This window comes from Odocoileus virginianus, chromosome 20 (genome assembly GCF_023699985.2).
Source record: "Odocoileus virginianus isolate 20LAN1187 ecotype Illinois chromosome 20, Ovbor_1.2, whole genome shotgun sequence".
NCBI classification, from domain to species: Eukaryota; Metazoa; Chordata; class Mammalia; order Artiodactyla; family Cervidae; genus Odocoileus; species Odocoileus virginianus.
Window position 1 is genome coordinate 35,861,321 of NC_069693.1, and position 23,448 is coordinate 35,884,768.

The following is a 23,448-nucleotide window of genomic DNA, read 5'->3' on the forward strand; positions in this document are numbered from 1 at the left end:
ACTTGCTCCTGAGAAGGAAAGCTATGACAAACTCAGCATAATAAAAAGCAGAGACATCACTTTGCTAACAAAGGTCCACATAGTCAAAGTTATGGTTTTTCCATAGCCATGTACGAATGTGAGTTGGACCATAAAGGAGGCTGAGCGCTGAAGAGTTGATGCTTTCAAATTGTGGTGCTGGAGAAGTTTCTTGAGAGTCCCTTGGACGGCAAGGAGATCAGTCAATCCTAAAGGAAATCAACCCTGAATATTCACTGGAAGGACTGACCCTGAAGCTGAAGGTCCAGTACTTTGTCCACCTGATGAGAAGAGCTGACTCATTGGAAAAGACCCTGATGCTGGGAAAGACTGAGAGCAGGAGGAGAAGGGGGCAACAGAGGATGAGATGGTTGGATGGCATCGACAACTCAATGGACATGAGTTTGAGCAAAGTTTGGGAGATAGGGGAGGACAGAGGAGGCTGGCATGCTGCAGTTCACGGGGTCGCAGAGTCGGACACAACTGAGTGACTGAACAACAGCAATGCTGGGCACTTACTTTCTGCCAGGTGCTGCGCTGGCTGTTGATGGCAGAATTCTGAGTAAGAAGAGACAGAATCCCTACCCTTGGGAGCTCCTGGGGAGGCAAATATCGACTAAAGCATAAAATCTTCAGATATAAACTGCAGTGTAATATTGTCCTGAGGGGTGGTCCAAGGTTCTGGCTCTGTTAGAGTCTAAGGCTCTGACCTCTGACCACGGCAGAGAAATTATGGAGGGCTTTGGCTGTGAGGTGGTCAGTGGAATTGAGATCCTATGGGTTAAGGGTAGGGGGAGAGTTGGAGACACCCAGGCAGAGAGAGAGGATGGCAGCATTCCCAACTGAGGAAGTGGCGCATTTCACAGTGGGAAAGAAGCAGTGAGAACAACAGGTTGACATAGTCCAGGGAGGCTGGAGGGTGTAGCATGGGATGAACAGTGTGTGGAGATGAGGCCAGAGAGAAGAGGGGGTATGGGGGTCTTAGGGGCTTGATGAGAAGCTCCCAACCTTTACTCTAGGAAATATTCTTAGAATACTTTAACTAGAAACAGTCTTAGAAATATTTTAATTGGTGCCATTATATGGGTGGGGGGTGGGCAGGCAAGAGATGGCATGGTGAGTTTTATTCTGGACAGATCGTTTGGCTGAAGTGTGAAGACTGGGAGCTTCCCCGGTGGCTCGGTGATAGAGAATCTGCCTGCCAATGCAACAGATGCAGGAGACATGGGTTCAGTCCCTGGGTTGGGAAGATCCCCTGGAGGATGAAATGAAAACCCACTCCAGTATTCTTGCCTGGAAAATCCCATGGACAGAGGAGCCTGGCAGATTATATAGTCCATGGGGTCACAGAGTCAGACGTGACTGAACGACTAGGCACGCGTGCATGTGGAGACTGGATTAGGGCCACAGTGGATGAACCAGTGGTTCAGCAAGAGACACAGTTGGTGGTGGCCAGGACTGGGAGAGCAGCAGTGGGGATGGGGAGAAATGACTTCAGGAGATATGTAAAGCTAAGTCAATAGGACTGGAAGGTAAGCTGTGGGGCTTTGGTATGAGAGAGGGAGGTGTCAAAGTTACTTCTTGTTTTTAGATCTGGACAAATGGAAGCACTGATCCTAGGTAGGGCAGAGCGTGGTAGAGAGACTAGCTGTGAGGAGCCTGAGGTGTGTAGGTGGGGTCAATATGTATTTCCCCCAGTAGACTGTTAAGTCCCCCAAGGGCAGGACTCTGTCTTTTTTGACTGAACATTGTGTCCTTGGCAACCAGTATGGTGTCTGACAGACAGCAAGTGCTCAGAAGCCACTAATTGAGTGGACAGTTGGATGAGTGGATGATTTTTTTAGGTGCTTTAAGACATCTGAGGCTTGATGGCTCAGAGGGTAAAGAATCCACCTGCAATGCAGAAGACACAGGAAACTTGGGTTCAATCCCTGGGTCAGGAAGATCCCCTGGAGAAAGGAAAAGGCAACCCACTCCAGTATTCTTGCCTGCAAAATTCCATGGGCAGAGGAGCCTGGCGAGCTACAGTCTAAAGGGTTGCAAAGAGTTGGACATGACTGAGCGACTAAGCACAGCACAAGACTAATGAGAGATGATGGGTAGAAAGCTGGATCAATGGGCTGCAGCCCAGGAGAGAGGTCGGGACAGGAGCTATAGATGCATGATCACCCCAGGAGGGTAACTCCAAGGAGAAGATGAGGAGGTCCTGGATTCAGCCTTCAGAATTTCAACACAACAGGTCAGGGCCAGGTAGCAGAAGGAAGGCGTACAAAGGAGAAAGACAAAGGGCAGTCAGAGAGAGTATTTCTAGAAGGAAAGGGTGGTCAATGGTGTCAATGGCAAGTAAGATGAGAACTGAAGAATGTCCTTTGGATTTAGCAGCACTGAGGTCATCAGTGACCTTTGTGGGAGCTGTTTTTGTGAAGCAGTGGGGTGGAAGCCAGATTGGAGGGGGTGAGGAGTGGGAGGTGATGAAACAGCCACAGGGAGTAGACACAAGTCTTAGGAGAAGTTTGGCCGTGAAGAGTAGGAGAGAGGCAGCGCGGATGCCGAGCAAATGCAGGAACGTGCCCAGCAGGTTTGAGACGTTAAGATAACCTAGCCTGCAGTGTTACTTGGCAGCCTGGATGGGAGGGGAGGGGAGTTTGGGGGAGAATGGATACATTATATGTATGGCTGAGTCCATTTGCTGTTCACCTGAAACTATCACATTGTTAATTGGTTATATTCCAATACAAAACAAAATATTAAAACAAAAACACCCAACAGTCTAGTATGGTTAGAACAGTGCTATCTGTGCCTTTTTTTCCTGTCCCAACATCCCCTGAGGAATAGACATCCCAGGTTCTTAACAGAAACCAGACTATCATGAGAAGGAGCTGATTTCATTGGGGTGATGAGTTTTGGAGATCTTAATTTTGGAGGGCTTATGGAGCAGGAGAAAGAAATGGCAACCCACTCCAGTATTCTTGCCTGGAGAATCCCATGGATAGAGGAGCCTGGTGGGCTACAGTCCACGGGGTCGCAAAGAGCTGGACATGACTGAGCGACTTCACTTTCACTTTCACTTTCACTTTCTATGGAGCAGGCAGTGGAGAGTGATGTCAGTATGGTGGTGGGAAATACAGTCTAGGGCAGTGCTGGCAAACTGCAGGCCCCAAATCCAGTCCTTCATTTATTCTCAATATGCCAGTCCTTAAGCTAAGAATGGCTTTTACATTTTTAAAAGTGAAAGTCGCTCAGTTGTGTCTGACTCTTTGCAACCCCGTGAACTATACAGTCCATGGAATTCTCCAGGCCAGAATACTAGAGTGGGTAGCCGTTTCCTTCTCCAGGGGATCTTCCCACCCCAGGGATTGAACAGGTCTCCCGCATTGCAGGCAGATTCTTTACCCTTACATTTTCAAGTGGTTGAAAAATCAAAAGGAGAATAATATTTCATAATATGTAAAAAGTGTATGAAGATCACATTTCAGTGCCTGTAAATAAAATTTTATTGGAATTAGTTTATAGCCACACTCATTCATGTATATATCATCTAAGGCTGTTTTTGTACCACCGCCGTAGAGCTAAATAGTTGCAACAGACCAATTGGCCCTTGCAGCCTAAAATGTTGACTATCTGGCCAACCCTTAGCCAAAGCCAGAGGAGCACAATCAAAGCAATTTCCTGACAGCCAATTTTTGGGAAAGCATCAAGCTAAAGGGGTCCAGATCACACTGCACATTAAAGGAGACCACTGGCTGGCCATTTGTGGAGAGGGGATGGCAACAGCCTGATAGCTCTGGGTCTATGAGGGGCATCTGTCCCCCCTCATCATGCCCCCTGCTTGCTGATGTCATGAACGGGACCCTACAGGGCTCAGTGTAAAGGAGACTTCTTCAGGGAAACATTCTCCTTCCCTTCCCCAACTGAGACTCCCAGCCATCTTAAACAGAGCTCCTTGCACATCTCCATTACAGCATTTATCACCATGGTAATGAAATAATTATTTGTAGAATTCTTGGTTCACTGCCTGTCTCTCCCTCTAGGCTGGGAGCCACTCTGTTGTAATGACTAAGAGAACAGATTCAGCAGACAGGCTGCTCGGTTCGATTCTGTTTCTACCATTCACAGGCGGGTTATCTGTGGCTCATTTACACTCTCCTGGCTTCGGTTTCCTCCACAGTAAAATGGGGACAGTGAGAATCTGTACCATTTGGGGAGGGCTGCAGGATTAAACAAGATAATAAAATAATAGGACACAAGCTGCTTGGAGCAGTGCCTACGATCTACTAAGTGCCCAAGAAATATATCATTGTTGGTAACTGTCTGGATAAGGGAAGGACTGGTAAAGGAGTGGGAGAAAACAAAGGTAAAACCTGAATTTGGGGGCAACTGTGAGGACAGTGATGTCATTTCTGGAGACAGGAAACACAGGAAACGGAGGAGGTTTGGAGAATTTGCCACGTCTGAAGTGCCTGGGGACAGCCAAGAGACAATACAAGGTGGACAGGTAGACGTGGGGCTCTGCAGAGATTGTGGGGTGGAGTGAATGGCTGGAAGAGTCTGGAGGCTTGAAATAGCTGGGAGAAAGAGCTGTCGGAGAAACCCAAGACTGCAGGGCTGTGGTTCTGGCCTATGTAAACATGCAGATGGCAGATCAGGGGGTTTCTCAGCCTTCATGATTATTTGAGCCAATCCCTCATGATAAATCTCTTTCCATACCTCTATATTTAGCCTATTGGTTCTGGAGAACTCTAATACAGTATCCTTGGGTACAATTTCCTGAAAAGCCTCTGTAGGTGAATTCAAGTTGCTAGTAAATGTCACTTTCCCCTGTCTCACTTGTCTTACCCGAGAAGCACTAGGAAACGGGAGACTTGCAGGATATCATTGCTACTTTCCCCCTACCAAGAACCTTCTCTCCTGTGTGGGTTAGCAGCTAGAAGAACAGAACTATAGCAGGAAGAATTCTCTAGATATCTACACATCTAGCAATTGGACCTTTTTACCTTCCCTTTTTTACCTTCTTAACAATTCTAATTGAAATATCCTCATGTTATAGGTGAGGACTCTGGGGCTTAGAGAAATGAAAATCCTTGTCCAAGATCATACAGCTAATAAATAGCTGAGTGGGAATTTGAAATTAGGAAGATCTATATGGTTCCTAGCAACCCACTCCAGTATTCTTGCCTGGGAAATCCCATGGACAGAGGAGCCTGGCGGGCTATAGTCCATGGGGTCACAAAGAGTAGGACACGACTTAGTGACTAAACAGCATGTGGTTCCCCATGCTGCCCTTGGCAGGATTCTCCAGAAAAATAGAACCAATAGGTTATGTGTGTGTGTATGTGTGTGTGTGCATGTGTGTGTGTGTACACAATTCTGGATGCTGACAAGTCCTAAGATCCACATGGTGAACTGGCAAGTTGGAGACCCAGGAATGCTGATGTAGTAGCTCCAGTCCAAAGAAGAGCAGTACTGGGATCCAGAAGAACCATTTTCCTGCACATGAGGCAAATCATGATGGTACTGCCTTGCCCCTTCTTCTTACCTTTGATTTTTCAGCTCTGAAGTCTTCCTGGGTTTGACGGTCATCTTCCACCTCTCAGGCCTCCTTTTCCCTATTTTTCTTATGGATAAAATATTTCATCCCCCCAAATATTTTGTTTATTCCTATGAATATAATGGCTCAGTTATGAAGCTCCCTTGGCTAACCTTTCTGCTGGATTGCTGAGCCATTTGTGACCTGCAGATAACAATAAATTCAGAGACTGCATAATTGTTGCTTACTCCTGGAGAGTCACATGTGACAGTGACTGCAATCCTCATTAACTTGGCCTTGTGTGAATCTTTATGATGGTTCCTAGATACAACAGCTGAGTCTGTGACCAGGACGCTCATGGAGGAAAGAAAGTATGGTCTCTACACCTTATAGCAGTGACATCCTATTACCAAAGGAAGTGGTCCAAGGCTTTGGACTTCACCAGGTGCTTTTATCCTTCAAGAAACACCTGTCCCAATATAATTTTCTAGCCTTAAACACAAGCAAAACATCCCAGATAGACAGACCCATAGAATTTCTCTCCGTTTTGTCTTCAGCACCTATTAAATCTGTGATAACCAAAGAAATTTATAAGTCTCCTAGAAATTTATAGTCTCCTAGAACTCTGCTTTTGATCATGATGGAATAACTGGTGCCAAGTAACCCTGCCAATAAACATTTTTATAAAACTGAGCAAAATGAATGAAACAATTCTTTAGACAGTGAACAACATGTGCAACCCTAACCTTAACCAACAAACACATGAAATGATGCTAAACATTTCTAATTACTAGAGAAATGCAAATCAAAACTACAAGGAGGTATCACCTCACACTGGTCAGAATGGCCATCATCAAAAAATCTACAAACAAGAAATGCTTGAGAGGGTGTGGAGAAAAGGGAACCCTCCTACACTGTTGGCAGGAGTGTAAACTGGTACAGCCACTATGGAGAACTGTATGGATGTTCCTTAAAAAACTAAAAATAGAACTACGACACGACCCAGCAATCCCATTCCTGGGCATATACCTGAAGAAAGCCACAACTCAAAAAGATACACCCCAATGTTCATTGCAGCACAATTTATAATAACCAGGACATGCAACCTAAGTATCTGTCAGCAGAGGAATGGATAAAGAAGATGTGGTACATATATACATTGGAATATTAACCATAAAAAGGAATGAAATTGTGCCGCTTGCAGAGACGTGGATGTACCTGGAGATAGTCATATAGAGGGAACTAAGTCAGAAAGAGAAAAACAAACATCATATAATGTCACTTATACGTGGAATCTAGAAAAATGATACAGATGAACTTATCTGCAAGGCAGAAATAGAGACACAGATGTGGAGAATGAATATATGAACACCAGTCAGGGAAAGGGGTGAAGTGAACTGGGAGGCTGGGATTGCTACACATACACTCTTACGTATGAAATAGGTAACTAGTGAGGACCTACTGTACAGCACAGCAAAGGCTACTCAGTGCCCTGCAGTGACCTAACTGGGAAGGAAATCCAAACGAGAGGGGACGCATGTGTACATAGAGCTGATTCACTCTGCTGTAGAGCAGAGGCTAACACAGCACTGTGAAACCACTACACCCCAATGAAAACTAGTGAAAAAGAGCATGAAAAGGCAAGCCACAGCCTGGGAGCAAATATTCACAACACATAAACCTGACAGGACTTAGATAATCTAAGTATAGAAAGAGCCCCCAAAACTTCACAATTAAAAAGACAATCAAACATTCTTAAAAGGTAAACTTCTCAGTAGATAATTCACAAAATATGTGAATGATCAATAAGCAGATGAAAGGGTAGTCAAATCTTAAATCATAGGGAGAATTCAAATTGTAACTATAATGAGATGTGACTACGTACTCATTAAAATTTAAAAGGCTGACAATGCCAAGTATTTGGTGAGGCTGTGGAGCAACTGGAACTTTCATACTACTGGTAGGCATGTAAAATAGAGAAATCACTTTGGGAAATAATTTGTCAGTTTCAAAATAAAATTAAACATGCACTTACTAGATGACCTAGAAATTTCAGTCCCAGAGAATAAAAACATGTCCACACTAATACTTGTGCATTAACACTTATAGCTACTATGTTCACAACAGCCCAGAATTGGAAACAATCCCAATATCAATCAACATGTGAAATTATAAACAAGTTGTGGTATAGCTTATACAGTGGAATATTAATTAGCATCAAAAAATCATGAACTCTTGATACATACAATATGGAAAATTCCCTAAAACACTGTGCTGAGCAAAAAAGACAGACACAAAAGAGTTCACTCTTTGTAACTAAAACTTACGTGGAGTTCAAAAACAGGCAAAACCCACCTGTAATAATGAGTGGGTACCTGGGTTAGGGGGTGGAGAGACTGACTGCATAGTGGCACAGAAGGACTTTTGGGGTGTTGGAAATGCTCTCCACCTTGGTTGTGATGATGGTTAAGTTACATGGGTATGTACATTTGTCAAAACTTACCGAAAAGTTTTAAGCAGATGGATTTTATAATGCATGTTACACCTCGACAAATTTTAATAAAGAGGTTTTCATTCCTAAGGAGGCTGTAATTCAGATGGGGAAACTGGATTGGAAATGAGAAGGAACTCTTATAATCACTCACAAGTCAGAAGGGCATTGGGTACTAATTTATACCTTGCACCCAGGTGCTGTGGAGAGCTCAGGAGAGGTAGGTGAGCAGTCAGTATACCTTTCAGAGGGAACCTATCTCAGGATCTGAAAGGAAAGGGAGAATCTGAGGCATGGGAAGAAGGCTTAGGGTCTCCAAGGACAGATTCAGCATAGTGGTGTGGAAATGTGGATGGCCTCCATTGTGGTCATGCAGATGACTGTAGTTAATTCAGATGAAGTGAGATATGGGAAAGGAACAGAATAGCAAGTCTTGGAAGCAGACCAAAAAGTACGTAAAGCTGAAGATGGGCATTCTTGTGAGTTCTGAGCTGGGCAATGGCAGATGGGAGCAACCTGGCTGTGGTGGGTTATCTGAGACCAAGAATCCGTGAAGGAGGTCCTTGCAGGTGTGCAGACATGGACTGATACAGCATACCGATACAGGTATGCTCTAGAGCATGGACCTGGGGAAACACAGGGAGGAGTAGACCTGAGAACCAGTCTGATGAGCACAAGCCTTTGGGAGGTGCTGACTCTTATCTTCAGAAACTTCTGAGCCATGGAGGGGCAGCCAACCCCAGGGAATGGAGCTTAGACTCTTAAGTCCACACTCTTTAGCTCCAAGCCTGGTTCTATTACAAATAAACTTGGAGAAATTTTTTAAAGCACCTCAAATTTTACTTTCCTTATACATAATATGGGAATAATAATTCTTAACTTGTGGGGTTATTGAGAGGATTCGAGGTGAGGTAGGTGGAGCATCTGGTGCAAAGGAGATAATAAATGACAGACATTATGATGAGTCCTGTGGCTGATCAGAGCCTCCTGGGACCACTGTACAAGATGTCTCCTTCCTGTGGGTCTCAGGGGGTGGGGCCACAACTACACTGGATGAGTGAAAAGGAAAAATTAACATACACAGAAACACACCAGTATACTAGCCATCAAGGACAAGCAACACAAGGTATAAACATATCTACATATGTGCTGTGTGTGGGTCATGAAAAGAGAGTGAGGTGGGGTCCTCTCACTAACTAACAAAGGACCAGGGGGTCTGATTATGGAAATTTGGGCCAAGGGGTTCATAATTTGAAGTTTCTCCATTGGGAGAAGGATGCCTTTTTAATTTTCAAATTGACTGAGAGTAGCCTACTTAGCCCAACATCTCTGTCATTAAGTGGCCCCCTTGATGCTCTGACGCAGGCGTCTGGCTCTTGGAGAATCCTCAGAGACCACTGCTCCAGAATCTCATCTCCAGGGAGGGGCATGTGGTGGGGATGTCAGGCAAGCACAAACTTAATGTAGCTGCTCAGATCTAGGGAAGATTATTTTCTCTATGGTGAAATAGGCAGGCAGGCATTTGTATGCCTGATATCTAATGTTTACAAGGTGAGCACTGTGCTAAGAGGCTTTATCTGGATTGTCTGGAATAACCATTCACTCATTCAACAATTATTTATTAAGTTCCAAGAGGCACTGTGTGGGATGCTAGGGATGCTTGGGGATCAGGGTGACAGATAAGTAATCAGATCATAACCATGAGGGACAAGTACCATCTGAGAGTCTGGAGGACTCTGGCAAAAGTGGGTGAGTACATTTGTGCACCAAAACTCAGGGTTCCCCAAAACACAAGCCTGCCTTTCCGGCTGGATACCAGCTCCCCACTGGAGTCACCTTCACCTCCTCTCTTCCCCTCACTATCACAGTCAAACCAGATACAGAGCCATGAACTGAAAAGGTGGAAGGGACCTACAGGGCCAATTGCCCAGTGTCCCCCTTTGAGCAGGAAACCCAGCCGCTGCTGTTCCCATAGACCCCACCTCCTCTGTCTAGCTCTTAATAGTTGACTCCAGCCTGTAACAGTCTTTTCCCCACCTTTCACCTGCACTAACAATATGCTTAGGTGCCAGAAAGTACTTTACCAAGCTAATTAGAGCTGTGTGTTAAGTAAGAGTCAATGGTCTCTGAGCAAGAGCCCAAAAGGCTCCTCTGTGTGGAAAGAGAAACTGTAATGCAGAATCCAGCTGCTCAGGGATCTATCTCATCTCCTCCCCATCTTGTTCCAAACGGATGATCCTGCCTCCTACGTGGGTGCCACAGATGAGGTTAAACAACTGTTTGGATGAGCATGATCCAGGGTAGCTTTAGTCTATTTGAACAGCACATGGGAGAAGACGGAGGGGCGAAAGAAGGGTGATGTGCACTCGGCCGGCAGAATCTCCTGCAGGAAATCACTGACGCCAGCCGGCATATCCGGGCCTCTGCCAGGCTGTTTCTCCTGCTCTCCTATCTCCTGGGGGTTGGCCATCCCACTGGGGCTTGCCAGCTCTGAAAGACAAAGAGGGCAAAGCTCTCGGCCTGCTGCGTACCTACCTTCAACACATCCCCCCACAAAATCACCCACAAACACTGGTCTGGCCAACAGTGGGGGCGGGAGGAAGTGTCTGGCAATCCTCTTTTCTTTAGAAATAGGATTGGAGATGGGGTAATCGTCTAAATGGGCAGTCCTGATGAGTCGATAAACATAACTCCCATTTTTATTACAGTGATGAGGCTGCCTGAGTGAGGGTAATCCCTCTCCTGGGCTCCAGGGGAGATTGCCAGGCAGCCAGTCGCCACTCCACCCTACACCACGGCTGCATTACTCTGATGGGAAGAGGCACTGAGCTCTAGACGGGCTGCATTTCATAATGGCATTTAAAAGCCCTGATCCTCGGGTCGTGCCAGAGTCCAGGACACCACTGACCAAGCTCCCTATCCCCTTGACACTGTTCCCCCAAACACTGAAGGGGCAGAGATGGTCTGAAAGCAGGGCTGCCCTCAGTCATGTAAGGCGTAAAAAGCATGAGGAATAGACCCCAACTTAAAATGGCTCCAGCAAACAGGGTAGCATGGAAAAACCTTTGGGTTCTAGCCTCAGCCAAGCCACAAAGTCTTGAGTCCTCAGTTGCCTCAACTGCATTATGTGGTTTCCCAGTTTCCTCATCAGCATTTCCTGCTTTGCCCTGTAAAAGAGAGACTCATGACTCTCCCAGCTGGCCAGGAATTCCACTCTAATGGAGTAATTCCTTTGTGTTTGAAAGGCTGTTTTATCTTTTTACACCTCCCTTGAAATTACAATTTTCCATTTTACTAATGAATGCCTTAAGGGAGAGGATAACCTAGTGGCAACTGGAAGAGAGGCCCTGAGAGACGAGGACAGGCAAGGGAGGGGTGGCCTTGTGTTCCAGGAAAAGGCAAGGGGTTCAGGAAAGGAATCAGAAAGACACCCAAGGTCACGTCATCCGGGGCCCACCGTGTGGGCAAAGTCCACATGGAAATGGTTGAGGTCCAGGCAGATGGACCGAGGTTAGGGCAGCTGGTTCTGCAGATGGCAGGTCTCTGGACTTTCAGGACAAGTCATGGACCTTGTGTGTTCATTTGGCCCCTGGGTGGAGTCTTTATCTCTCCCCATTCACTCATTTACTCAAGCACAGATCAGTCAAGAGGCCACAAGGCGCGGCCAAGTTAAGGCTGGATTTAGACGCAGAAGCTGAGCCCTAGCTGCAGGACCAACATTTACTTGTCACGTGACACTGAACAGGGCACGTCACCATTCTGAGGTGCAAAATAAGGCAAGTGCCTGCCTTGCATGCTTCATAGTCAGCCTTGCTACCGTGCGCACCTCCAGGGGGCGCCGTCCCATGGGAGTCTACAGGAATGGCACAGCCAGAACTGGGCAATGCAGTACTGGCATAACCAAATGTTGCAACCCTGCTTATAGATAAAAAACATCAAATGACACATTAGCCACAAACACTATTAAGACAACACTGTTATTAATATATTGGTCACACTATAAAGGGGATGGGGGATGCTAGATCCACAAAAGACATTCATGAAAAGTTAAAATTTCTTGGCATCAGGACTTCCCTGGTGGTCCAGTGATTAAGAATCCATCTTGCAATGCAGGGGACATGGGCTCAATCCCTGGTAGGGGAACTAAGATCCCACAAGCCCACAAGCCACAGTTAAACAGTCCATGTGCCACAATGAAAGATCTGCATGACACAATGACGATCTAAGACCAGACACAGTCAAATAAATTGAAAGAAAAATTTTTTTAATTTAGTGGCATAAATATTAAAAAATTAAAAACTTAGTGGCATAATCTAGTTTTGCATTCTATCTAACAATGATGGAATAGTAGAGCAATCCGTATGATCCTAGTGCTGTTGTTGTGATTCAGGCCTACAGGAACCACAGAAAATAATAAGCATGGGCTTCCCTGGTGATCAGATGGTAAAGAATCTGCCTAGAGGAGGGAATGGCTACCCACTTCAGTATTCTTGCCTGGAGAATTTCATGGAAAGAGGAGCCTGGTAGGCTACAGCCCATGGGGTGGCAAAGAGTCAAACACAAACACTTTCACTTTACTTTCCCTGGTGGTCCAATGGTTAGGACTCTGTGCTTCCAATGCTGGGGGCCTGGGTTTAATCCTTGGTCAGGGAACTAAGATCCTTCAAGCTTCACAATGCAGCCAAACAAAAAAAGAAAGAAAAGTGTAAGCAAAATAAGAGATGTGGCCCCAAGCCCAGGTCTGACCTGGTGGTCCTGAGACCACTCTGTGCTCCATACTACACCCATTTCAAAATACCCTTCATTATAAGACACCTGGAGTCTCAGTTAAGCCAGGCCTCCATTGATAGACTTCTCAGATCAGGACTGGAAGGTGGGAATCAGATATGTTTAGCCCCAAAGGAGGTTCCCTAGATTTCGCACCCCTCACACACCAATTCACCATCAGCTCAGGGCAGCAAGTCTAAGAGTATCCACTCCTCTTAACCTTCCACAGGCCACAGTTGCCTGGGAAAGGAGAAAGACCCACAGATTCATGACTCCACCACACTGCCACTACCCCATCAGTTTCAAAACCCCCTCATTCTTCTCCACATTGGTGACCTTGGGGTCGGACAGATTAAAAATGTTAAACCATGTAAAGCCCCTTGATCCACTGTTTCCATCCTTAAGGGGGGAAAACAGAAATGGGAAATACTAAAAGCATTTGTCCCCTCCTCTCCATTTTTCCTCTCGCAGCCCCAGGACAGGGCATCTTCAGCAGACGCTTCCGAAAGTGTTGCCCTGGTTCTAAGATCTTCTGCCTCCATGCTACACGCCCCTCAGAGCTATTCCTCTAAAGGCAGCTCGTGGGCTGTCACATCCTTGTGTCCCGGGCTGCACAGCACCCCCGAGCCTAGGCGACAGTATCCTGACCCAGCTTCACCTTTGGCTACTTCCTCCCACGGGGTTGCCCTCCATTCATGAACAACATTGTGCATTCATTCCTCCAATGCATGATTAATGGAGGTTGTAAGGCAGTGTGCTGGGAATCAGCACTGTGGCAGACAGCAAACCCAGCCAGGCATCCCAGAGCTTACAACCTTCCAGGGAAAACAGACACGCATCAAATGACCACGAAAGTACATGTATGGTTACAGACTGATATTTGATAAGGAAATGTGTTCAGAGATATACATGGTGGAAGGGCTGAAGTAGTCTGGGGGACCAGAGAAGGTTCCCCTGAAGGAGTGATATTTGAGCGGTATCTGAAAAATGAGAAGGGATAACTTAGGCAATGCGGGTGGGAGTGGCAGCAGCAACAGAAGAGAGGATTCCTGCCAAGGGAGTGGCCTAGGCCTGGGGCCGCTGAGGAGCAGAAAGAAGGCTGGTAATGCTGATGACAGAGGTGGGGTTGCTGGTCCAAGGTGGGGTGGGGAAGTCACCAGGGGTCAGTTTACGAGGGGTCTTAGAGGCTCTACTGAGGATATGGGTCTTTATCCTGAGAGAAATGAGACAGCATTAAGAGGTTTTATGCAGGGGAGGAGGGGAGTTAGGGAGCATGGGACATAATCAGATTTGCGTTTTGAAATGCTCACTCCAGCTGCTGTGGGGAGAAGGGGATGGGGGCACAGAGTGGGTGTGGGCACCCAGTGAGGAGGGAACTGCATCGTCTCAGGCAAGTGATACAGATGTAAACTTGGACTGGGAGCTGGGAGTGGTGAGTGAGCCAAGAAAATAAACTTACCGAACCCGAGTATAGCCAACCAGATGGATGGGCGGTGCCATCTGGAACGGTGGAACATCGGAAGGTGACCAGATTTGGGTAAAAAGATCCTGAGGTCAGTTGAGGACATAAAGGGTTTCGGGAGCCCTTGAGGCTTTCTCCCTGTGGAAAGATAAGTGATAGATGGGTCTGGGCTGGAGATGTACATTTCCAGAGCCATCTGCACCCAGATTGTAATGGAAAATGTGAACATGAATGAGATTGCGTTATGTCACCACTCACGGTCACCTTCTCCCTCCAGTTGCTCCAGCTATGCCTGCCCCCACACAAGGAGAGCAGGTCTCTGCTGGTTCATCGTGACTCCTCAGGCCTCTGGACTCACCCCTGCTGCTATAGGGCTCCTTGTATCACTTTGTGGCCACTCCTTTACAAGTCTTCCTTACTAATGGTCCAGCAACACCTTGGGGACAGAGACACCAAACACCAAGCTAAGGAGTTTATACTTGACCCTGTGGTAACTGAGCATTGTCTAGAGACATCACTCTGGGATGGTTAATTTCATGTCAACTCACGTGGTCCTCAGGGCTGCCCAAATTAAAAGTTACTTCTGGGTGTCTGTGATGATACTTCCAGATGTGATTAGCACTAGAATCAGTGAACTCAGTAAAGTAGGTTGCCCTCCCCAATGCAGGTAGGCAATCATCCCATTCATAGAGCCTATGAATAGAACAAGAGGTAGAAGAAGGAGAAATCTGCTCCCTTTCTCCTGCCTCATTACTTAAACTAGTACATCTCTTCTGCTTTCAGACTGAGATTTACATCATCAGCTCCTCTGGTTCTCAGGCCTTCAGACTCACACTGAATTATACCACTGGGTTTTCTGGGTCTCCAGCTTGCAGACAGATGATCATGAGACGTCTCAGCCTCCATAATGACATGAGCCAATTTCTCATAATAAATCTCATTTTAGATAGAAAAATAGATGGACAAATAGATCACAGAAAATTGAAGAGTGAGAGAGAGAGATCCTATTGGTTCTCTTTCTCTGGAGAATCCTATTACATCTTTTTCTCCCCAAAGCAATGCCATGGAGAGTGGGGCTTCAGGATTAGTGCTCACCAAAGTACCCACTGGCATCTGTAGGTCTATGAAGGACAAAACTGGACAAGAAAAACTAAATATCTTTGTGCTGATATGGTGTGTGCTCAGTTGCCAAGTTGTGTCCAACTCCTTGGGACCCCGTGGACTGTAGCTCACCAGGCTCCTCTATCCATGGAATTTCTTAGGAAGGGATATTGGATTGGGTAGCCATTTCCTTCTCCAGGGGATCTTCCACACCCAGGGATCAAACCCATGTCTCCTGTGTCACCTCCATTGGCAGGCAAATTCTTTACCACTGAGTCACCTGGGAAGCCCTGTGCTGACATGGAACCTCAAATAACAAAGTCTCACCCCTTACATTTGTATTATGCCTAAAAATAGTTATTTTATACCAATACATTTATTTTCACAATAGTCTCATGTAATTAACAGGATGAGGAGACAGAGCAGTTAAGGGCTTTGACGAAGGTCAGAGAAAATTCACAGAGGCAAATCTAGGACTGAAACTCAAGCCACTTCCTCAGAATCCAAAGTTTGAGGGTGCCCAGCCTCCCGGCACTTGCCTCGACAGGGTCCCTCTTTCACCAGCCACCACACTGACTACCTAAGTCTGCCAGCCTCGCCAGGTCCTTTCCCAGAAAAGACAGAGCATCGGAACAAGCAGTGATGACATTGATTATCTCGAACCCCAGGCAGGGGTTTCTGGATCATTTCCTGAAAGTGCTTGCTCAGCAGCTCCCCTGCCCTCAACCCCACCACCCCTCATTCCAAGCAAGATATGTACGGTTGTTCATTAGCAGGAAAGTAAAATCATTCCCTGTGGATTTCTGCAGTCTCATTTTCCTAGCTTGTCAAATGCCAGCAGCAAGCCAGTCTGGCTGCATTGTGTTAGATTGGCTCTCTCTTGTTTTGTAGTGTTTTGCAGATTGCAACAGTGTTTCTTTTTTCTCCCAACTGGGCAAAACATATCACCTTTGAGTTTCCTGGTATATCATTCAAAAGATTTCTCTGTTGAACTTGGACTGCATAATATAGTATTCTCGTCTGCTATCACAAGCCATATTTTCTTTTCTCCAAGAAAGAACATGAAAGTTATTTTTAACACCATACTCTGTGAGAAAAATATAATTAAATAAATAAACAGAAAACTTTTCAATATGCCATGCAAAGCCTAAAAAGCATGCTGTTCAAAATATGATAATTTTCAGTTATTATATTTACATCTCCTCCCCACCTTTTTTTCCTCCTTCAATTCTTTTGTTACTAAGGAAGTTGGAATGAAAGGGGATTTGTCTCTTTCTCAAAGACCTCTCTCTCACTGCTGAGTTTCTCCGCACCTGAATTCACACATCTCCCACATCATGACAATTACCTCCATGGTAACCACTCATGACATCACAGACACAAGGTGACCGCCAAAGAAACGAGAGCTACTGAGACCCTGCTGGAGGCATATGGCCTGTATGATCTAAGGGATTCCAAGGCAAGAATGAAGGGAACTTTGTCTTGAGGTTCTAACAGAAATGCCATTCTTGAGATCTATTCTTATATTTTAATATTTATTGGAGCTTCTCACTGCCCAGAAGCCTGTGAATATGGTCAAAGGGTCATGATATTTTTAAAAGGGTGCCACAGCACCTGCACCCGAAAACAGACTAATGGGACCGACAGATTTCAGCTTAAAGACATAAATCCCTAACAATGGTATTTCTCACAGTCAAAAGAGGACTCTTCAAATGGTTCCACAGTTTTACAAAAAATGATATATTCATGGAAAGTCTTTTTTTCTTTAACTTTTTCTTAAATATCCACTCCCAAGCCCAAATAAATTGCTCAAAGCTTCAAGCCAAGGTTAACAGTTCTTAACTTTGTGAATAGCAGGCAAAAAGAAGTGTGGACACATCACCCGTGTGTGACACGTGCACCACACAAACATCCCAGAGAAGAAAGGAAGCGTTTTGTTGTAAGGCAGTGGTAAGATGCAAGTTGAATGCTAACATTTAGTTTTCACGGGCATGTGTCTCTGCAAATGGCCCCAGCTTAGTGACTTAAAATCTTATTCCAAATACTATTAGATGTATCAGGGCTCTCAAAATATGAATTTCAAGTTGGAGACATCAAAGCACATTGTTTACTGAAACCACTGTGGCTTCCCCCACCGTGGCTTTCATAAGATATTAGTGTAAAATTCAGGCTGCTTTAATCTCTGAGATTGAAAAAAGAAAGAAAGGAAAAGAAAAGTGCAGCTTAAAGAAAAACTGAACACACAATCTGGGAGCTAAAAAGTAAACATTACCCAGCGAGCTCCTCAATTTAATTACTGACCTGAGAATTTCAATTTACATGTGTTTTAATTATCCACAGAAGGCCTCACCTATTATTCTCTGAATACAAAACTTAAAAAGCAGACAAAATGGAGGAGGAAAGGCTTATTCAAGGGCTTCCAAGGATTAATCTTTGCATTCTTCTCATTTTTTCCCCGAATTTGGTGATAAAATTAGTCGCGGAGTATTTGATTTTAGGGAATAACCGAGCTCAACTTGGTGAACACAAACTACTTCTGACCATTATTTTAGCAAACAATTTCAGAAGCACAGGGCTCTAGCAGAGGGCTATATAGATCTCTGCATAGAACTCTGCATGAATAGAATAATACAACTGTTTCCTATCTGCTTTATTCTGTTGGCATCATCAACTCAATGGACATGAGCTTGAGCAAACTCCAGGAGATACTGAAATACAGGGAAGCCTGGCATGCTGCAGTCCATGGGGTCTCAAACAGTTGGACACGACTGAGCAACTGAACAACAACCTGTTTGCTTACCAAGTGAATGAGTGGGTGAGTGAATGAAAGTTTCAGGACTCCATTACTCATCATGCCTTTTATGTCCTTAAACTTCTTCTTGCATTTTTAGAGTATGTTAGCTTGTTTTGCTTGCCCATGTTGGGTGGTCAGTTTCTACCAATAGAAAAAGAAGAGCAAAACTTATTTTAATTGATATTAATTAAAAATATGTGTCACTCCAGATTTCTAAAAAGTAGAATTCTCAACATGATTGGGCATTGCCAAAGCTTCAAGGAGCCTTTGAATGGCTATAACTGACTTATCACAGTCTCACAATGATACCCAGGGAGAAAGCATTTTTCATTGTGAAGGAATTACCTTTTTATTAAGGTTGGAGTCCCTGGTTGGCAACCCAGCTAACCAGTCAATATCTGTTCAAGCAGGTCTAACCGAGCTGCTACAATGGGTAAGGAACTCTGCTAAATGCTTCGGGGAATAGAAAGTTGTCATTATATGGTTCTTGAGGAATTTCTTAAGAGGAAGAGGATGTCTCTTGACATGTGGAAACCATCAGTTATAGTCAGTATGTGCTTTGAAAGTTCCAAGGAAAGAAGACCACTTCTGAGTAGGAGGACCATTGTGGGCTTTGCAGAAATCTAATAGTTAATCTGAGAGGATTCAGCAAGAATTCATGGAGAGACATAATATATGCAATGAACCAGAGCCAGAAGCCTGGGATGTATTTAGAATAATGAGCAGAGGACTGGCTTTGTTGAGTGTCTGCTGTGGGCAGGGTACAGAAGAGAAAGAGTACCTTGTGGATCAAGTCACATATGTAAGAGTGGAGAATATGGTCAACCTATACTCCCAGGGTCTGAGTGAGAGTCAGAGCAGAGGAGGAAATGGGTGTCAAGAGCCTACAGTAAGAGCTATCAAGGAGACATCCACAGCTTAAGGTAGAGACATGGTCACTGTGAGTTTCTCAGGCAGGAGACAAGGGAAAGAAGAAATGTGGTCAGTCACTAAGCCATTGAGCTGTGAGAACCTGCCCAAGTTTGTCCTGTTGGTCTGGAATGAGCTTTTCTGGGCTCCCCAGAACAGCAGCGGCTTCCACCCAGTAGCTTCTTAAAGGCATCACTCTACTTCCAACACTTGTACCAGCCATGACATATTAGAATGCACTGGCTGCTGCTTCTGGGATGGCCACAACCCAAAGACAGCTTGTTAGGAACCATGTGCCTGCCAACCGCAAAGTCCTCAGGTCTTCAGCAAAGTTGGGGACACTTGGCAGGATCTTTGGTCCCCAAAGTAACGATGGAAAAAACTCTGGGCTAGGAGTCAAGAGAGCAGGTACTGGCTGATCCTTGCCTGGGCATTAACTCCCTGTGGACTCTAGGAAAGCCTCTTCCTCTCTCGCCATCCAATGTCATTCATCAAATGAGGAGGTTGGACCAAATACTTCTATACTTTGTATTCTGTGAACTGGGGTCAACTGACTGTCCCAAGTTCATGTAGCTACCTAAAAGTCAGAGCCTAGACCAAATCCTGGGTCTCCTGTCCTATTAATCCAGTATTCTTTTCACAGTGCTGGGCTGCACAAGCAGGAGATGTTAATGGTAACAGTTAACACTAAGTGGCCACTGCAGGCCAGTGTGTCTGTACTCTCCCCAGTTAGTTCTCATATCAATCATTTGAGTTGAAGTTGTCAAATCACTTTACTGATAGGAAACAAACCCAGAAAGATTAAGACTTTTGCCTATAATCACAAAATTAGCCTGTGCAAGGCCAAAATTTGAAGTCAAGCAATCCAATTCCAGGACCCATTATCTTCATCTCTACTCTCCACACCACAGGGTAGAATTAGAAGGAGCAACAGAGCTACATAAAAGACATGGGACCTTAAAATAGAAAGCATGGCAGTCTTCCAGTGGTGAATTCACACTGCAAGTATGAGAGCTTTTAGGAGAAATATTTTTGGTCAGTGTTGCTTGCCTGCATACCTCCCTTTCCCTCCCCACAGATGACCACACAAACAGTCTCTGGGGGATCATTTATGATCCAGTGGTCTTCACTGTGGTCTGAATGGAGTGCGGATAATGACCACATAGAAAATCAGGAGTCAGTGGCCTCCTTTCTGACACTCCCATCTCATAAGACAAGGAAAATCAAAATCACCACTAAGTATTTTTACTACAAAATAAAACCTGAGAGGAGGCATCCTCTTGAAATCTTCGGGGAACCATGCCAACATCACCCCTAGATACACAAGTGCACATGGACTAGAACACATCTCAGACTCCTGGCTGTGGCGAGTCAGACATTATTTTAAATATAATAAAGGGAGAAGGTACTTACAAAACTCTAAAATTTAGTTCAGATGACTATGCTACACAATCTCTATACTTTTTACCTACGACATCAAAGATCTCTATTCTAAGAGGTTTATGAGTTGTTTTTGAGTAGATTTTCTTATTGCTAATAAAAATTGCAGGAACTCTAGATGAAGACTGGTAACCTTTCTTGTAGTCTAGTGCTTCTACCAACTCGCCACTTGACCTTGGCCAGTCACGTGACTCTCCCGAGCAGTGGTTCCTCACCTAGGGTAAGAGGGCTGATCTTGTCAGAGGTCTGTAGTTCTGGGAACCAGCCAATGACCAAGAGCCCTTGAATTGTGTTCAGCTAGATTAGAGCCACAGAACAAAATTGTGATCCATGGGGATTCAATTCAAGTAAGAGACGAGAGGCTGTGAATGCTCTTCTGAAAAAGGAATTAAGTTCAGATAAAAATCTGTGCCTCTGTCTGGGTCTGGAAGCTTGACTTGGCACTGACCTGCTGCCAAGCCTTGGGGGCTCCTCAATCTATCCACACAGCAGGGACAGTGAAGGCTCCTTCCCTGGAGAGATGTTTGCATGAAGCAAAGCACTGCAATCCTAGGTGACCTCCCTGGAGGGAAGGTTTTGCTTCCTTCTCTGGGAGAGTTTTAGCAGAACAGATAGAGTACATGAGGTAATGATCTGGGTAGAACATGGCTGAGAGGAAAGCCAGATACCAGGCTGGTGAACCTTTCTGGGGTGGGAGCAGAAGCCCCCTATCATACTTCATGATTCTGCCTCATTAGACTGTGGGTTTTCCCATAGTTCTGCCAGAAAAACCCCCTGTTGCTTTCTTGATGACCATACACTTGGATAATCTCCCTAACTTCCAGTTCTGGATTATGCTTGCCAAAATCTGTATTTCTTTGAGTTTCTAGGATCTTCCTGATGCTGTCCTAGGGAAGCAGGTTACCATTATTCAGAGTTCAGTACTATTTTCAATACAATACAATACTCTAAGTATAGAACTATACTTAGGCACTTTAAAAAGAACTTCACATTTCCAGCTGTCTAAGAGTGGAAGGCGCTGTTCCTGCTCATTAATGTACTTTCCTAGACATCTCTTTATCTACAAAACAACCTAAGGAGGTCACATTGTTACTTCCATTCAACAGACGAGTAAACTGAGGCAGAGAGAGCATACAGTCTGCCCAAGACTACCAACTTGGTAAGTGGTAGGGCTTAGCTTCAAACTCAGGCAGTGGCTCCAGAGGGAATGTCTTTAATTAACCCCTAGGCTTGCTGTTTCAGAATCAGCCCTGTTCAAACTGGAGAATTCATAACAGATCTCTCAACCAGAGGAAAGGATGCTCGAGGTCTGTAGGCTTTCAGAATTATCTGGAGCACTTCATGCTCCATCAGGCTCTCCAAGGCCCTACCAGTTTCCTCTGAGTTTTCATCTGAGTCATTGAAGAGTACTCTTCAAAGTAGAAGGATTGCAAGTGACAGCATAAAATGTATTCAAGACCAGATACCAAAACTTGTACCAGTTCAGACCTACAGGTAGAGACTACTCAGTCTAAATAGATATTTATACAAGCCTTTCATCATGATTGTATACCAACACCTATTATTTTTGACCTCTAATGTATGGCCAAGAAGTGTTAAATTAATAAATTTATCAATAAATTAATGAATGAATAACTTAACAGAAAATTTCAAGTTAAAACCCTTTTTTTTTAATATATAACAAGATATTGTTATTCTTGGAAAACACATATCTTCTGTGTCTGCCATGTTCCTAGCACTATGCTGGTCACTGTATGGGCCAAAGGAAAGCAATTAAGAGAAAGCCCACAGTTGGAAGTTACAGTTGAAGTGGGAAAACAACTAGACTGCAACATATTCTAACTTCACAGAAACATTCGACACTATCGCATGTCTTAGGATAATCAAATGTGTTCTTCTAGATTTACTCTATATATTTTAATTGATTTGAGCTAGGTAAATGGTCAAATCCACTTTGGAGGTAAGAAAATGAAGTATGGGAAAGTTAAGTCAATTGCCAAGAATCACACATGAATGAAAATTTCTGCACTATGGATTGCTATTGGTGAAACTGTTTGGTCAAGGTAAACCACATTTTTTGTTAAGTGGACTTATAAGGGTGTTGTGATCTTGGCTATGGGCAATTAAAGTCCACAGACAGGCATTATGGCCACATATCTCATACTTATATATAGTACCTCACACTTTCCAAGAAGCTTTACATATATTGTCTCATTTATCTTTATAATAAGTTATGATAGAATGCTATTCTCATTTTACAGATAAAGAAACTGACACCCAGCAGAATTGAGAGACATGTCCAGGGTCATTGCATGAGTTAAAATCAGAGCTGGAAATAGAAAAAACAATCTCAGTTGTAATTTAGGGTTTTTTCCTTTAAACCCACACTGGTATAATAAATGGTATATAACAAAATGTTTGATTTGTGCTCCACTGTCCATGAATCTATGTACATAAGTTTTTAAAAAGTGATTGACATGAGCATAGTTAGGCCTGTAAGTTTTGAGGACAGAAAAGCATATAGAGGATCAGCAGGGGTGGGGTGGGTACTCTCCAGGTCAAAAGTACTATGATTTTATGATCCTACAGAATAAAAAATAAAGAGAAGAGTTCTTTGTTGATAAAATGGGGATAAAAAGTAAAAACAGTCCAGAAAATGTGCTTAGAGTAGGAGATCCTACAAAAATTGGTCCCAGGAGTCCCCACAAGATCTGCAAAACAGAAGCCCTCAGAACATGCCCACTGCTTGGTGGAAGCTGGAGTAACCCAGACCCAACCTTCTTTCTGAAGCACGGTATTTCAACCTAGAAGCTTCTTATATAAACTGAAAGGTGGAAATGACAATTACTTGATCAGTAGAGAATTCCAAAGATAATTCACTCCAAGTAAAAGATTTCATTGCTAAATATTACTTATGATTGAACAATAGGTATCATTAG

The 23,448-nt window shown here is 44.4% G+C and overlaps 1 protein-coding gene and 1 long non-coding RNA gene across 13 annotated transcripts in view; one reads left to right on the forward strand and one right to left on the reverse strand.

The window, feature by feature from the left end:
* The window catches only part of CES5A (carboxylesterase 5A), a 279,814-nt gene that overhangs the window by 192,363 nt on the left and 64,003 nt on the right, over positions 1-23,448 (reverse strand). For 3 of the 12 annotated variants that reach the window (XR_011482212.1, XM_070451282.1, XM_070451272.1), the window contains exons 1-4: positions 16,577-16,692; positions 16,315-16,408; positions 14,624-14,701; positions 14,263-14,403 (exon numbers count right to left, since the gene is read on the reverse strand). The gene's annotated coding sequence lies outside the window, so the exon portion shown is untranslated. Of the gene's footprint in view, positions 1-14,262; positions 14,404-14,623; positions 14,702-14,813; positions 15,179-16,314; positions 16,414-16,576; positions 16,693-16,714; positions 16,798-18,166; positions 18,302-20,025; positions 20,086-23,448 lie in introns of those variants that run through there. The other 9 variants (XM_070451276.1, XM_070451275.1, XM_070451280.1 and 6 more) reach the window with 9 other exon arrangements.
* On the forward strand, positions 16,766-22,926 carry LOC110136826 (uncharacterized). Its single transcript, XR_002313739.2, has 2 exons — positions 16,766-18,181; positions 22,771-22,926. It is a non-coding gene; the product is annotated as an uncharacterized lncRNA (long non-coding RNA).